At 45.1% G+C, this 17764-nt stretch overlaps 1 pseudogene; it reads left to right on the top strand.

Moving 5' to 3' along the window:
* Window positions 1-11254: 11254 nt before the first annotated feature.
* Window positions 11255-11534, top strand: LOC128104536 (protein dpy-30 homolog; annotated as a pseudogene).
* The last annotated feature ends 6230 nt before the right edge of the window (window positions 11535-17764 follow it).

Raw genomic sequence — 17764 nt, 5'->3', positions numbered from 1 at the left:
GCCCCGCCCCCAAAGTCCTGCCCACTGTGTCCCTCTCCTGGAGCCAGCCCCCTGGAGCCCCGCCCTCTCCAACCCTGAGGCGCAGGTCCTGCCCACCCGAGTAGGTCACTGACTTGAAACTCAGGCCAGTTGCAGCGGTTTGTTTGGTTTAGTCAGGCTGTGAGAGAGTTTAAGGGAGGGGAGGACCGGGTTGGCTCGTTTCTTTCTGAAATAACACCAGGAATGTGCCGGATGTTATGAAACGAGTGTCAGCAGGTGATGAGTGGCAGGAGCTGTGTGTGTTACACATTGCTACACCCTTGCCTGCCACAGGAAACACTCTCATGCCTTGTGGGTGATCCTGGATCACAAAGAGTATTTAGCCTACTAGAACTTCGAATGTTTTGCATTTTCTTCCCGTGCAGACGCGGGAGACCCATATTTATAACTTGGGCTGTCCACATTCATCCAGGGCAAGCCGGGACTCCTTTTCAGGATCCCAGTGGCTGGGTGAGAGACACATCTTTAAGCAGAGGGAGACTACTCTTCTTGCTTTTTAGTAGTTCTTGCAAATGTGGGTATTTGTGGGAGACACAGAATAAACAATCTTAGCTTTTAGGATTTATGTTGTTTTTAGAGGGAGGTGCCATCCCGAGGAGCCTGCACCCTTTCCCACAGGGTTCGGCAAGGATAACAGTATACAAAATGCGTCCATTAAGTCTCAGAAAGTAAACAAAATTTACAAGTATCAGGAAGTTCCTGAAACTTATATGATCCACAAGGCCCCCTCCACGTTTTCATAAGTAGTAACAGTTGTTGGACAAAACAGACTGCTCTATAAGCTGATCTTATAAGCAAGACATTCAAGGAGCTCCAGGGTCACCGCCTTCTGTGAGTCTTCACTTGTGCTGGTGAGACATTTTAATCGATGCAGCTGCCTTTGAGTTATCCGTGCTCCTGCAAGTAGCCCCTCGCCTCTACTTCTGTAGGGAACCCCAACAGACTTACTGGTTCCCTAAGCTAGCCTAGGGTAGAATTGTTTCTTTGGTCTGTGGATGTCTTATTCATGTCTCCCTAGGATAAGTCACACACAAAGGCTATTAATGAAACACAATAGCTTAACATGAGTGAAGCCCTCATTCTCAGCTTCGTATGTCCATGGCAATATTTTGAAATATCTTTTAAGACTCCTCTACCATCCTTCATCCCTCCAATTTTTTTTTTTGAATTTTGCTCTATCCAGAAAGCTGGATAATTCTTTGTTTCCTTGAAGAAACCCAAGATCCCAAGATGCAGCAGAATCCAGGAGTTTAGAGGGTTGCAATTCTTGGCTTCTGAATTTTTAAAGCTTGGCTCTTAGGGATGAAAGAATATAAGCAAACATAATAGCCTTGCCTCATTGGACCAGACAACTGTAGCCTTGACCTGTGAGTTTTGGAATGATCTCCCTTACCATAGGGGTGTGGTGTGAGCAGTCCAGCAGTAGGTAGCAACAGGACCTGGATGTGTGCACCTAGAGTGCAAGGCAGAGTGCCAAGGGTTGTATGCCAGAGGGGGTTGTCTGTGGTAGGGCTGGGTGATTCAGAATAAAGCTTCCGGTCTGAGACCAAATTAAGATTTGGGGCAGGAGTAGGGCAAGTAGAGCCTATGGGAAAAGGAAGAAGAAGGTGACTATTATGGGAAGTTGGGAAAGAGAGCCAATCAAGGTACTCTAGAGGAGGGTGGAGGTAGTGAGATACCTCAGCTAGGAGAGAGGCAGCCTGGCTCCTTTTTTGGGGGGGGAGGGGAGTAGAATCTCAGAGAAGTCACAAGGACCCAGTGGTACAGAATGTCTGGGCAGATAGGCCTCAATACCACATAGAGTTTCTTGTGGCCTACAGAATGGTCTCTGTCTTCTGAGAAGGGCTTGGAAATAGTGTGTAGAATGACATGATGAAAACAAGGTATGAACAAGGACATCTTGGTAGCTTCATCCATGATATCACTTGTGCTGAAGTTTAGATTAGAAACGTCTCTCTTCCCCAGACCTGTGCATCAAAGGCTTGGTCACCAACCCCTGGTCTACTGGGAGATGGTAGAATCTCTAAGAGATGGGGCCTAGGTAGAGAGAATTAAGTTGTTGACAACATGCTTTTGAGAGGGATCTTGCTGTCACCAGGTGATCAGTCTCCCTTTGCTATTCCCTTCAAGATGCTAAAAGGTATAAAGCAAGAGGACCAAACAAGCACGGGCCAAAAGCTCTGAAATAGTCAGCAACTGGAACCCTTTCTCCGTTAAGGGGGTTAGCTGAGGTTTTGTTACAGCCATGCAGCGTTAACAACCCATATCCTTCAGCCATGCCAAGCTATGCTGAGGTAATAAAAGCAATAACAAGGAGGGCCATAAGTTCAAAGCCAACCTGGGCTGTGTAGTGAGACCCTTCCTCAAACAAACAAACAACAACAACAACAATAAAAAAACCAGAGCACATTCAATGGTTCAAACAACATGTCTTCCTGTACACTGTGAATATATGCTGCTATGATTGGTTAATAAAGAAGCTGCTCTGGCCTATGGTGAGTCAGGTTATAGCCAGGCAGGAAATCCAAGAGAGAGACAGGAAGAAGAAAGGCAGAGGTGGAGGAGATGATAGCCTGCTGCCCAAGGAGCAACATGCCAGCAGATCGGTAATGCCAGAGCCACGTGGCAATACACAGATCAATAGAAATGGGTTGATTTAAGATGAAAGAGCTAGCTAGCAAGAAGCTGAAGCTATAGGCCATGTCGTTTGTAAATAATAGAAGCCTCTGTGTGTTTACTTGGGACCAAGCAGCTGCGGAAAGCAGATGAGAGAGATTCGTCCCGACCACCAGGCCAGCCAGGACTGGAGAAACTTCCAGCTACAGAAACTCATTCCCAACAAGTGCAGTGTCTGCTGCAGATCAGCCAAAGGCTTTGGGTCACATCAGCATTGCCCTCAAGTAGGATCTTGCTGGGAAGTTGTTAGACCCCCATGGCAGAGGGAGAGCAGAGAGAAAGTGAACTTTTCTATGTGGGAAAATCGCGAACAGGCATTTAAAATGTCCTTCTGGACATGCCACATGTTCTCATGTTTTATTTCTGAAGCAAGCCATGTGGCTATACTGAAGTGGAGATGTATGGGAAAATCTGGAAGAAGGGCCCAGGATCTTTGCAAATAATCCCAGTGACTCACAGAACCATCTCAGAACAGTGCCTTGTTACGATAAGCTAATTTATGCTTACTATTCAAGGTTTGGTAATACAAGTTGAAATGGGCTTAGGTTAAGTTTTTGCCGCTGGGCCAAATGGGGTTTGGAAATAACATTAATCTCATAGAGCTGGTGGAATAGCTTAGCAGGTAAGGTCGCTGGCTGCCGAGGCTCATGACCTGAGTTTGATCCCCAGGACCCATACGGTGGAAGGACACTACCGACTCCTGAAAGTTGTTCCCTGACTCCACAAGTGTGCCAGGGCGTATGCAGGTGTGGAAGTGTACACAGATGCACACATTAAATGTAATAAAAAAATTTTAAAAATCAAGCTCATAAGTTATATTTTATAGTGACAGATACAGCATTGTGTTCGTTCTCTCTCTCTCTCTCTCTCTCTCTCTCTCTAAGCTTGAGGACAGTTTTATTAGAGTTTAAGTGGAAAGTCCCAGGGCAAGCAAGCTGTAAATCTTAGCAACCTGGAGGAGGAGAAGAATAGAGAAAAGAAAGAAAAAGCTAAGCTGTTTGAGTGACGTTGGCGTGGAGGTCAGCGCGTGGTGGCAGGCAGTCACATGGCAGGGAAGGGGCTTTAGACAAAACACAGGGGAGTGCAAAGTACCAGCGAAATCAAACTTACAACCGGCCAACATCCAAGAGAGACAGAAAAAAGTCAAAGTTGCAGCTTTTTGACTCAGAAAGGTGAGTCAGAGCAGAAACTCGTGGTGGCTTGTAGGGACTGCCATGTCTGTTCAGACTATCACCCCAAGAGATGCAGAGCACACGGAGCAAAGGCCTGCTCAGCTAATCGCATCATAGGCCAGTTGAAAGATGTCTCTTAGCTTACACAAGGCAGTTTCCCTGAGAGGACTGGACGGTTGGTTCGGGGACAATATAGAGATAAAGAGACTTCACCTCAATTGAGTTGGAGAAAAGGAATTAATACGCAAAGATCCCTTGATGTCTGGGTGGCTTGATTCTAAGACTCCTGATAGACATCCAAATCTATGGGTACTCCTTTCTCTTGCGTAAAATGGTGTGATACTCATGTAGAGCCTCTAAAATACTTTTAATAATCCCTGGGGTTCTTATAACTTAATATTATACACCACTTAGTTCCAGGGATTCATCATAAACACATAGTGTGGCAAATTCTTTTGTGGAAACTTTTTTTTTAGATGGGTTTCACTGGATAGCCCTCACTGGCCTGGAACTCACTATGACCAGGCTGGTGTCAAACTTGGAGATCTTCCTGGCTCTCCCTCCCAAGTATGCCACCACACCCAACACCTTTTTGTACATCTTACATTTTTCTAATTTTGAATCTGTAGTGCAGAATGTGTGGATGTGAGCAGGGGCTGGGGCTGGGGGTGTGTGGCTCATACTTATAATGCCAGCACTTGGGAGGTAGAGGCAGGAGTACCAGAAGTTCAAGGCAGTCCTCTCCCACATAATGAGTTCAAGTCCAGCCTGGGCACAGATTCTTGAGTTTACCATTTGCCTTAGACAGAGAAAACTCAGGAGCTTCCGATGAGGGATGAAGAAGAGTGATATAAATATGACAAAGTGTTAGTCTCAAAAAAAAACATGCAGCAAAAGTATGGACATGGAGGGTGGGATATATAAGCCTGAGAAAAGGAATAAATTAGAACTCTCAGAGTATGGACATCGTGGATGGAATGGAAAGTTTCAGCACTAACTTTCCCACAAAGAAGGATGTGGAGATGGACAGCTATTACAATATTGAGGCAGGAACCGACACATAACTGGGTGACAGTTGCATTATGCAGGCAGGAATTGGCATGAGCGGCTGAATCGCTGGGCTATCCTGAGGCAGAGCAAGGCTCTTTGTGAATTCAGGCTGCTTCTCCAGGCTCTGTCTTCCTCCCATTAATTTTTTCGGGGGCTGTCTGTCTTTATCCTCTCCTGTTCAGAGCCTTCTAATCTATTTTCCACCCTGTCCTTCTCACAGATACAATTTGATTTCCGGGTTGCTAGCAGGCTTCTCTCTGGCTTTGATTTATTCACCGCTTTCTGAGACCCATGTCTGTGCTGGAGGACGTGTCTTCGCTTCCTTGAACATTCCCTTTAAAGACCCACAGGTGCTTGGAGACCGCTGCAGAGACTGTGCTGAATAAAAAGAGAGTTCCTGGGAGCCTGGTGTCTCGGGTTTGATGTGGGCATGAAGGAAGATTTAGGCCTCTTCAGGGTGCAGAGAAAGAAAAGTGACGGGCAGATTTCTCGTTCTTTTGGAGTGATTTTTGAACTTTTTAAAAATTGTCTCAGTTCTCTTAGGAAGAAATGGGATGACGAGGTCGGAGGCACAAGGTGCAAGATGCAGGTAGGAACTTAGATGACCCCTCTGGCACCTGGCTGCCTCTGTCTTTCCAACCCTATCTTCTTTCCTGTATCTGTCTCCCATCTCCAAGGCCAGTAGGAGGGTCAAGCACTTTTCAACCAGAAAGGCTTCCGATGTTCATGATTCCCTATAGCCAAACATGCTTCTCAGTGCCCCAACACTATTATTTTATATTTTATTTATAATCCAGCAGCCAGCACCCAAATATCTTTTGCAAATTTCAATATCTTTATAAGGACCCATGCCTCAAGTTGAGTGAAAGTTAACAAAGAAACTAGGTAAGGGGAAGTGCACATGGGCGAAATTAACTTTTTTTCCCCCACTTAGCAGAGATCATTTTTGTTTGATTGGTTTTTTTTTTTTTTTTTTTTTTTTTTTTTTTTTTCGAGACAGGGTTTCTCTGTGTAGCTTTGCGCCTTTCCTGGAACTCACTTGGTAGTCCAGGCTGGCCTCGAACTCACAGAGATCCACCTGGCTCTGCCTCCCAAGTGCTGGGATTAAAGGCGTGCGCCACCACCGCCCGGCTTGATTGGTTTTTTGAGACAGGATCTCTACATAGCCTTGGCTGGCCTGGAGCTCGCTATTAGAGCAGATAGGCTGTAAATTCACAGAGACCTGGGTGCTGAGATTGAAGGCGTGCACACCACACCCAGCCTGTAGAACAAATTCATTTGCTTTAGATAGAACAGACTCAGCACCTTCAGGTGAGGGATGTGGAAACGTGTTATAAATAGGACAAAATGTGTGTTCGCAGCATTGTGCTTACAGATCTCTGGAGTCAGGCCCTTTCTAGTGCGGTGTGGAGCATATCGTACACCTGTTCCCAGATGCTATTTTTCTAACTGGTAGGGAGATCAAGCTGTTACACTCCCTGTGGTGCTAAAATCCATGCTCATTGCTGTGACTTATAGAGACAGTGGGGACCAAAATCGGTTTCGCTCTACAATACCCTGCCATCCTCCTCCTCTGTTCCTACTCTGCCTTCACACCAACCCCCTTCCCCTCATTTTTTCTCCCCAGCTTTATTAGGACAATTGACAAGTAAAATTGTATGTATTTTTATATTCTAGGGTGTATGGGGTGATCTGTGTGGGCTGTAGCACTTATTTATTTATCTATTTATTTGTTTGTTTGTTTGTTTAGTTATTTATTATTAAACAGGGTTTCATCCAGCCTAGGTTTAGACTTGAATTTGCAACATAGCTGAGGTTGGCCTTGAACTCCTGAACCTCAGCACTTTATCTCCCAAGTACTGGCAAGTATACATTTCATTTTTTCCAGGTCTTTTTGAGACAAGGTTTCACTGCACAGCACTAATTAGCCTGGAACCTGCTGTGTAAAGGAGGCTTGAACTTGCACTGATTCTCCTGCCTCTGCCTCCTGAGTGCTAGGATTTGTAATCAGATTTTTCTGTCCTTCCTGCCAGCTCCCAAATAACCACATGGAGACTTTTTATTCATTATGAAAGTCCTGCTAATAGCTTAGGTATGTTGCTAAATAGCTCTTACAACTTAAATGAACCCATTTTTATCAATCTACTTTTTAATCTTGTGGCTTTAATACATTTACTCTATACTGGCCATGCTGCTTCCTCTCTGTCTGGCTGGCGACTCCCCTTCTTCTTCCCAGCATTCTCTCTGCCCCCCAAATTCTGCCTAGCTATTGGCCATGTAGCTTGTTATTAAACCAATCTGAGTGACATTTCCTCACAGTGTACAAAAAGATTATTCCACAACAAGGATTGTGGGTCTGCACTACCACCTTAAGGTTGTTTTTGTTCTGAGAGTTGGGGATCTAGTTCTGTAGCTCAGGATGTCCCCATTATCTCAATGCCTCTGCCTCCTCAGGCCTGAGATTACAGGTATGCACTACCATAGCCAGCCTGATATATTTTTATAATTACATATTTATTTGTGTGTGTGTCTATTGTGTGACACTCTTCCTGGGAGATATGAGCAAATTATCTATTCACCCCAGAAAGGGAACCAGTGACAGACCAAAGTAATGATACCACCAAAGTCCAACTTAGTAAACAATGCGTTTATTGATGTTACTTATAGAAGTATGAGTGAAGGGTTACTTATGGGGGAATGCACTGAAAGCCTAGGCCCTCCCCCTGCATGAGTGATGGCTCATGAAAGCTAGATCCCTGGAGTTCACAGCACAACTTGCAGGCACCTTGACAGGTTAGAGAATCTTCCATGCAACTCAACTGGTCCAAGTCTCCTCAGCATCCCTTACTGATTATATAATTTTGGGGGCAGGGATCTTATACATCTGGTTTTAGGGACTTCCTGAGACTTGTGAATTGTTTATTTCCTGTATCTTAGCAGCCTCCCTTTAACACGTACTGAGTCTTGTTTATTTGTTTGTTTGTTTTTCAAGATGGGGTTTCTCTGTGTAACCCTGGCTGTCCTGGAACTCACTCTGTAGATTAGGCTGGCCTTGAGCTCAGAGAGATTTGCCTGCCTTTGCCTCCTGAGTGCTGGGATTAAAGGCATGCACCACCACTGCCCAGCTACATTTCCTGTGTCTTAATGAACTTTCCTCCTGGATGGGATGTTTCAATATGAAGGAAATTGCTATACAACTCAGTGTGGCTACGCACACATCCATGCCTGTGTGTGTGCATGCGTATGTGTGTAGGCTAGGGGACTACTTGTGAGAATCCATTCTCTTCTTCTATCATATGGGTCTCAGGGATAAAATTCAGGTCACTGGGCTTGGTGCTAAGCACTGTTACCTACCAAACCATCTCACTGGCCCCCCAGCCTGGTATGTCTGATATCTGTATACATTATGAAATGATCATGATAATCAAACTCATTAGCATATCCATCACCTATATAATTGCGATTTTCGGTATGTTATCAGGACACTTAGGATCTATTCCCTGAGCAAATTTTAAGTGTATGATCCAGAGTTACTAGATGCAGTCATCTTGTTTTCCATTAGGCCTCCCGAATCCATTCTTCCTGCAAAGGTGGAATTTTATGCCCTTGGACCGCATTTCCTCAATTCCCCACCCACTCTTAGCCCCTGGAAACAACCCTTCTACTCTCTGCTTGTAAGAGTTTGATCGCCACTTATTAGAGTTCCCCAAACACTTTTCTGCCTTGCGGTCTTTACAAGGGCGTGGAAGTGTCATCTCAAAAGTCCTTACTTGGACTTCACTGATGTATCCTTCAGGCCCCAGTTCCAGAACTGTAGGTATATTTCCTGATCATCTCTCTCCTAAGTGTCCCGTAAGTTATGAGAACAGTGGCAATATGTGTTTTCCTTACCGCTGTGTACCGGACACCCTGTACCTCACACTGATAGGCACACTATTTGCTTAATAAATGAACATTACTTCTCTGGCTTCCATTATGTTACTTAGATAAATACAAGTTCTTTAGTTTGATAAGCCAAGCCTTGATTATTTTTCCAAGTTTTTGTTTTGTTTTGTTTTTCATCCTGGGCATGGGATCCAGGGGATTGTACATCTGAGGCAAACGTCCTACACTGAGCTGGGTCCCACCCAGCCGTTGATGCTTTGAGGAAGGTTCTTGGGCTGTAGCTGAGTCTGACCTTGAACTCTGTATCTTTCTATTGCTTCTGCCTCCCAAGTGCTGGGATTATGAGTGTATACTGCCACACACACGCCCGCACGCACGCCCGCACGCACGCCCGCACGCACGCCCGCACGCACGCCCGCACGCACGCCCGCACGCACACCCCACCCTTTACCTCTTTAGTCTTTGCTATCCCACATAGATGCAGGCTTCAGTAACACAAAGCTAGCTATTCTTTCTCTGGTCCTGTGTTTTTCTTCCTTGATGCCATTGTCTACTGTTTAAAATGTTTCCTGGGTGAGGGAATGAATTGGTCCTGTATCACACCCACCCTTTAAAGCAGGTATTAAATGTCATGTCCTGAAGCTGTTCAGATGTCCTCAGCTGAAATTCAGTCCATCTTCTTCTAACCATCTCAGCGTTTTTATTTACAACAATGAAAAGCATCTCCCCACCTTTCTCTTCTAGCCCAGGCTGGCCTTGAACTCACTATGTAGCCAAAGATGACATTGAACTCCTGATCCTCCTTCCTCCGCCTCGTAAATGCTGGAGTTACAGATGTGAGCCACCACAGCTGGCTCTGTCATTTTTTGTAGTTTTTTTTCTCTCCATGTCTGCTCTTCCTCATGACACCAAGGATTTCTTGAAGACGAGCTCCATGCCCTCACCGCTCCTGTATCTGCTACCCTGATCTTTTAGACGTAGCAGGTATGCAGACAGAGAAGTGTGAAGATTCTGGGCTTCCAATTTAAATGACAGTTCTCTCCAGAGACACATGGTGGCGCCCTAACCAAGCAGACTTGCACAGATTCTGCCAGACACAATTTAGTTCCTCAGCAATTCTAAAGATAATGGCGACTCTTTTGAATGCTGTCTCACTGGTCATATCAAGCAGCTATGGATGATGGGAAAAGAAATATAAAAGGCAACTTAATGAGCAAAACGAGACAGGAAAACCAAACACAAAGACACTATCCGCAGAGAGACAAGCACCTGCTTTCTCTGAAGAAGGGGTCCTACCACCCCAGCTAAGGACATGACAGAGATTGTGGGCCTCCAGTGAAGAAAGGCTGTGCCCTGTATGCTGGGGGAGAAGCTACCTTTCAGATTTTCCCTCTTCCCACGGGAAATTGCTTGTTTATGTAACGAGTCTCAAGTACCCAGGCTGGCCCAGGCCTCCCTATGTAGCTGAGGATAGCCTTGACTCTCTCAGGGCCTCTACCAGGAAGTGCTGAGATGGCATGCACCAGCAAAGCCCAGTATTATTTGGTGTCAGGGAGCGAAGCCAGAGCCTCATAAATGCTAGGCAAACGCTCTCCCATGGAGCTCCACCCTACCTGTGAGTTCCTTCCTTTGTTTATGGTGGAATATTGTGCAGAGAATGAGCTATAACAGCTCTGTTGCCTCGGCTAAGTTGATACTCTCTTATTTTTCTAAGTGTGCAGAGCATGATGTATAATAGATACAAGAGTGTATGTCCTAGAGTAACCACCTGTCCCCTGCATGCCTGTATCTGTCCACCATCGCTTCCTTGACTTTGCCTTTCTTTCTCATGATGCTACTATAAGACTTCTTTGTCTTTTTAATGGGGTCTCATGTATCTCAGACTTGCTTTGAACTTGAGGTGTAGCAGGGATGACCTTTAACTTCTCATCCTTCTGCCACCACACCTGGTTTATATAGTGTTGGGGGTATTGGAATTCAGAGCTTTGTGAATACTAAGTAAGAACTCTCCCAATCGAGCCATGTGCCCGGCGCCACTATAAGACTTTTATAGTTTACCTTTTTATTGGAATAAACTAGATTGCATATTGAGTAAGCTGAAGTGTAAGAAGCTGAAGAAACCAACAGAATTCAAAGCTGTGTCAGGAAATGGAAGTCAAGATGTGGTTAAAAGCGGCTTACAAATTCAAGCCATCCTCGGCACCATGGTGAGACACTGTCTGAAGATAGCTGAATGAATAAATAAAGCTTTCAAAGCTAACACATAAACTCCTCCTTGCCTTTCTCTATCCCTGCACCACAAAATGCTTTGTGCTGGTGTGTATAGTCTCCCTCCCCAACCCTCTCTTTCTCTGTGCCTAATTATATAGTTGTATAACTCTTAGGGACCTGCAGCCTTGATGTGGACTGGTATCCCAGTGACTGGGTCAGCCATGGAGCAGTAGAAGATGCTGGAGGGACAGATACAGGCTGCAGAAAGCCCTCACTCTGAGTATAGCCTCATAGACAGTGTTGAGAGGATAGTCAACACTGGATCAATACAGAAAAGTCATCACAATAGGTGGTCTCTGTCAACACGTGCCTACCTGAAACAGACAGCTGTGCCTACTGGATTACTTCCTGTGCTTGCAAAGGGAAGAATTACCAAATCTCATTGGGTTTCCAGCATCTTATCTTTTAAGAAATAAGGCACAGTTCGAAGATCAGAAATGATTTTCTGGGAAGCAAGGAAACTTTTGGTTGCTACTGCAGATTTACATGATTATGAGGCAGCTTTAATTGCCATGATTCTCCTCCCTATCTGGAAGACTACCAACTGTCAGAACTTACTTCTGGAGTTGTGGAAGAGAACACATCCCCCAAGTCTGATATAATCCTCACTTATTCAGTGAGTATCATCTATATAATTTTTTTCTCAGATTGTCTTTTACTTTGTTTTTACAAACAACCTTCAAAATAAACTGTTAAAACATCAATAAATATAAATAAATTGCAAATGAGATGTTAATGGGATGACGCGGCAGGTGCAGGGGCTTGAGGACCACAAGTCAGTTTTCAGGACCTGCGTGTTGGAAGAAGAAAATCGACTTTTGAATGTTACACACACACATACACACACACACACACACACACACACACACACACACACACACACACCACACACACACACACACACACACACACACACACACACACACACACACTAACTAGATAGATGAGTAAATTTAAAAATGTAAAGGAAAAATGGGGCTGAGTTTCACATTGAGAGCAACCTCCCCCATCCCTATACCTGAAAGTCAGAGGCATCCTGGGAAAGCCTATGATGAGCTTCCATAGTTCATGGAATTGGAAACCAAATCTAAGTGGTGTTCAAATCAATTATAACTCAGTTTTGAGAAATAGAGAGGTCTGTTTTATATTCCTTACCCATGTTTTCTAAAAATGTACTTTTTAGATGATAAGATGAGTCATAGGGTAGGAGTTTCTGTTGCCAACCCTGATGACCGGAGTTTGATCCCTGGGGCTCACTTGGTGAAAAGAGAAAAGTCCTCTCACCTCCAAATATGTGCCACAGCACATGCACCCCCAAATATATAAATAAATAGATGTAACAAAAATACATTCTATAGTATGTAACATAAACTTAGAATAACATAGCATGCTGTTTTATAATCTCTATATAATAAATCATAAATACTTTCATGATGCAAGACTTTTCTTACAAATGGACTTCATGTTTAATAAAATGCACCATGCTATTTTATTATATAGCTTTACCATAATTTGCTTAACCAGTCTCTCTTGGCTGACACTTAAAATTTTAATACCATAAATACCACATCAAACAACCTTCTGCACGAATTTCTCTGCGCATCTCTGACATTCCTCTGAGGTTGAATTCCTGGGTCCCAGGCAATATCCTTGGGGCAGAGATTGTGACCTTGAATTGGGCTTAGAAATGACCTCTTGTTGTAGCTGATGTTGCTCTACAAATATAAAAATACCTGCTGGATACATTACCTTGTGTGTGAGCACTCAGCCTTGTAGAGTGAACAGTTTCTCAGATATTTTGAAGACTTCCTCTATATTCAGTAACTGGAGGAAATGAGCATTAATCAGAGTTCTCTAGAGAAATAGACTAATAGGAGGTGCATGCATTAAGATGTATTAAAATAGACAAGGAGATTTATCATGAGCCTTGGCTCATGTGATTAGCAGGCTGAGAAGTCCCACAGTCTACAAGCTGGGAACCTAGGACATGATGTAATGTGGCCCCAGTGTGAACAAAACCCAGGGAGCCAGAGTCTGAGGGCAGGAGAAGATGAACTGAGATGTTCCAGCTCAAGCAAGGAGACAGGAAGAAAAAAGAACAGAGGCCTCTATGGTGGTATTTTACTTGTACTGGAATGTGATTTTAATTGTATGTTAATAAATAAAGTGGCCCGGGGTTCAGAGCTATTAGAGTCATAGCAAGAGTGTGGCGGTGGTGGCACACGCCTTTAATCCCAGCACTTGGTAGACAGAGCTAGGTAGATCTCTGTGTGTTCAAGGATACAGCCAGCATTGGAGACACACGCCTTTAATCTCAATACCAACCATAGAAGACCTGGAAGTCTCTACAGACAGGCAGTGACGAGGGCAGTCATGTGTTTGGGTTTACAACCAATGAGAAGGCAGAACAGAAAGGCTATAAAGACAAACACACAGGAAGTAACTCCCTTTTGGAGAGCTCTCTTGGCTGAAGAGGATTCCTGAAGCAGGAAGGGTGAGGCTCTTAGCTCTGACCTCTTGGCTTTCTTCTCTGAATCGGCTCTGTGTTTCTTATTTAATAAGACGGTTGGTTACATCTACAGGCCTCCTTTATTCTAATCAGGCCTTCAGTGGGCTGGATGATGCTCAGTCATTTTGAGAAGGAAAATCTTTACTGAGATCACATATTCAAATGCTAATGCCTTCCAGAAACACCCTCCTAGAGAAACACACACTTAGAGATGATATTTAATCTGAACACCCGTTGTCCTAGTCAAGTGGACATGTATTAGCAATCGCAGGGAGAGAGAAAGGGAGAGAGAAAGAAGGGGACTAAGCCTGGTGTGGGCTTTTGAAACCTCAAAGCCCACCCCCAGTGACACACCTCCTCCAGCCAGGCCACACCTCCTAATCCTTTCCGGGCAGTTTCACTAACTGGGGACCAAGCATTCCAACATGCGAGCCTATGGGGGTCATTCTTATTCAGACCTCCACCATCACTGTCAATGGTTCCTACCATTCCCACTGTTGTTAAAAAGAAGAATGAAGCAAGTCTGGAATCAAGACATCTGGGCTGGTGATCCAGCCTCCCTAGATGCGAGAGTCAAACAAAATGGACTTTCACCGGGAAGCCCTGCACTTCTGAGTAGAAGGTTTAGACCTGTGAGTTGTGAAGGGATGCCACTGAGGTCCAAGTAGCCCAGCCCCAACCATACTTTACTCTGAACAGCTCTACTATTATCTGAGTGTACTGAGTTCTAACCCAAAATTGAATGGATCCTGTGGATTTGATACAAGACAGCTTTGAAGACTGTTAAGCCCAAAGATGCATGAGTGTTCTTCAAACATTGTGTATTTATCATTTCGAGTCAGCCTAAGAATGCAACGGGTTTCCATCCTCACAGACACTCCAGGGACTGGTTGGGTTGTTCGGCTTTGGTTTTGGAATAGGGTCACACTATGTAGCCTAGGCTAACCTTGAACTTGCTTTGTAACTCAGACTCACTCTCTCAGGCCTTCTACCTGAGTCTCTTGTGTGTTCCGGCACTCACTACCACACCCAGATGAGAGGCTTTTTATGAATGACATAAACTTATTATGATCCATCTCTTCTTTTTCTCAGAAGTGGATCCTTCTAGGATGCACTCAATACAGGTCCCCAGACAGCATTCAAGCACTGTGTCCTAATGCATCTGCCCCACTTCCCAGGGATATCCAATCAGCCCTTCTCCTGACGTGGCATTCTAGGGCACTTGTTTTCTGTGGGAAGCCCTGATCCATTTCCACCACACGCCTGCTTCGTGGGAGGAGGAAAATGGGACAGAGAGGACGAGCCACACTGACCTCGAATGCATGCACCATCTGTCAGGAGGACGGCTTCCTCAGGCAGGTCCTTTCCCCCATGCTGCCCTGCCTGGGAGAAACCTCATTCTCTTTTCTGATCTCCTGATAGCACACAGCCTGCTTTTCTCACTTCATAGTTTCTTCTCGTAGGAAAGCAGCCTGTCACTGTGTGACTGCTGTGTCTTGCAAAGCAGAGGCCACAGAGTGAAAGGGCACATCTACTCAGTCCAAGGAGCAAGGCCATCCTTCCTGCGTGGCTGGAGAATGAGCGACAGGCATTGAGGACGGCCCTTGTGGTCTAACCCTGTCTCCTTAGCTCTATTGCCCTATGTTGCCTTGGAGACATGCATATGTCATGCAAAGAGACATCCCAGAATAACCCAGATGGAACAAAGCAGTTGGTTGTTTCAAAGGAACACTGGGATTCACAGCAGAGTTCATGGTTTCAGAGCCCAGACCTATTTCATTTAGGAGAACCGAGCTGTTCAGAAAGGGACAGGATTTTAGTGCTTCAGAAGCTTCCATTCTGAAGGCTGAGATTCGGAAAGGCCAAGGAAATCAACCCTCTTGGCTTCCTTAGCTAGTCCTTTTTGTAGCACACATAGGAAATGATGACACTCTAGTCACAGAGCATGCTAACTGGCTACTAATGCAGGGAAACTGTTGGCTCTTAGCCCTAACTGGCCACCTGAGAACTGTGGGGCCGGGCATCTTAATCCATTCCTTCTTGTTGATGCTCAGCATGGAAACTACCAAATAAACCACAGAAACAGAAGAACCAGTGGTACTACAAGCATGCTTCCAGGGAAGGTGACATAAAAGAGCACAGAGTAGTACTTGGATGTGAGTATCCTGGAAAGGCAGATAGCTCTGGAAGGCACTAGCTCTGGAAGGCTCTTGGGACAGACAAGAAGTCAATTAAAATTCAAAAAGTTTTTGTTTTTTAGAAAAATGATGTGTTTGTGTGTCTCTGTGTGGGCATGTGCATATGAGTGCGGGTGCCAGTGGAGGCCAGGAGAGGATGCCAGACCCCTGGAGCTGGAGTTACAAATGGTTGTAAACTGAAGTGGGTGCTGGGAATTGAACTTGGGGCCTCTGCAAGAGCAGTATGTCTTCTTAACTACTGAGCCATTCTTTCCAGCTCAAGCTTTATTTTATTTTTAATTGCACATGTGTTCATGTGAGTACAGGTGCCAAAAGCCAAAGGTGTTGGGTCTCCTTGGAGCTGGAGTTTTAGGTGGTTGTGAGCCACTGTGATGTGGGTGCTGGGAACTGAGGTTGGGTTTTCTGCAAGAGCAGTACATGTCCTTAAGTGCTAAGCCTCCCCTTTAGTACCTCCCATTCGTTTTGTTTTGTTGTTTTGTTTTTAGATAGGATCTAAAATTAGCCCAGGTTGGTGTGGAACTTCCTGCATGGCTGAGGATGATGTTAAATGATCCCTCCTCTACCTCCCAAGTCACTGAGATTACAAGTGTATACCAGTAAGCCAGGCTCACACTCCATGCTCGGGAGTAATTCCAGGGACTCATGGATGTTAGGCAAGCACTCTGTCAACTGAGCGTATCTCCAGTGCCCCAAAGTCAACTTTTTAAAATTCAAGATTGAACCACAATGAGAAGGAGAATGACAACCATTAAAAACAAGTGAGCAAACAAGCAAAAACCCCAAATCCAGAAAATAACAAGTGTTGGTGAAGATGTGGAGGAGCTGGAACCCTTGTGCGCTCCTAGTGGAAATACAAAATGACTTGCCTACTGAAAACTAAACATACAGCTACCAGAGGACCCAGCAATTCTGCTCCTGCATATATGCCCCAAAGAATGGAAAACAAGACCTCGAAGAGATGTTTGTACTCCAGTGTTCACAGAAGCATCATGCCCAGTAGCCCAAATGTGGAAGCAATGCAGGTGTCTATCAACAGATAAGGAGAAAATATGATATAAACACCCAATGGAGTATTAATCAGACTTAAGACATTCTTTCAGGTGCCGCAACATGGAGGAAGCCTGATGTCATGGTTTGAATGAAAATGGCCCCAAAGGCTCATTTATTTGCATACTTAGTATCCAGCTGATGAACTGTTAAAAGGGATTAGGAGGTGTGGCCATGTTGGAGGAGATGTGTCACTGGGAGTGGCTTTGAGGTATTAAAAGCCCATGCCAGGAGCGGGGGGTGGGGGGGGGGGTGGGGGGTGGGGGGGGGGGGGGGTGGGGGTGGGGTGGGGGGGGTGGGGGTGGGGTGGGGGGGGGGTGCATGCCTTTAATCCCAGCACTTGGGAGGCAGAGGCAGGAGGATCTCTATGAGTTCTAGGCCAGCCTGGTCTACAGAGTAAGTTCCAGGACAGGCTCCAAAGCTACAGAGAAACCAGAGAAACCCTGTCTCAAAAAGCCAAAAAAATAAAAAAAAAGTAAAATAAAAAAATAGAAGCCCATGCCAGGCCCGGTGTCTCTCTCTCTCTGCCTTCTGCTGCCTGTGGATCAGGATGTAAAGCTCTCCGCTACTGCTCCAGCACCATGCCTGTCTGCTTCTTGCCATGATGAAAATGGACCAACCCTCTGAAACTATAAGCAAGCTTACAGTTTTATTAAATGTTTTCTTTCCTAAGAGTTGCCTTGGTCATGGTGTCTCTTCACCACAACAGAACCAAGACAACCAAGAACGTCACGGTAAGTTATATAAGCCAGACACAAGTGGGTAGAGTATGGCTTCACTTACTGATCCTTCTTATTGCTGAGCCCAGAGCTGTCAGAAAGAGAGAGAGAGAGACAGAGAGACAGAGACAGAAAGAGAAGGAAGGAGAGGGACGAGAGAGAGAGAGAGAGAGAGAGAGAGAGAGAGAGAGAGAGGGA

Source organism: Peromyscus californicus, unplaced genomic scaffold (genome assembly GCF_007827085.1).
Source record: "Peromyscus californicus insignis strain IS unplaced genomic scaffold, ASM782708v3 Scaffold_8__1_contigs__length_139910024, whole genome shotgun sequence".
In the NCBI taxonomy this organism is placed as follows: domain Eukaryota; kingdom Metazoa; phylum Chordata; class Mammalia; order Rodentia; family Cricetidae; genus Peromyscus; species Peromyscus californicus.
The sequence above is the reverse complement of the archived record's forward strand: the minus strand, read 5'-3'. Positions and strand labels throughout refer to the sequence as shown.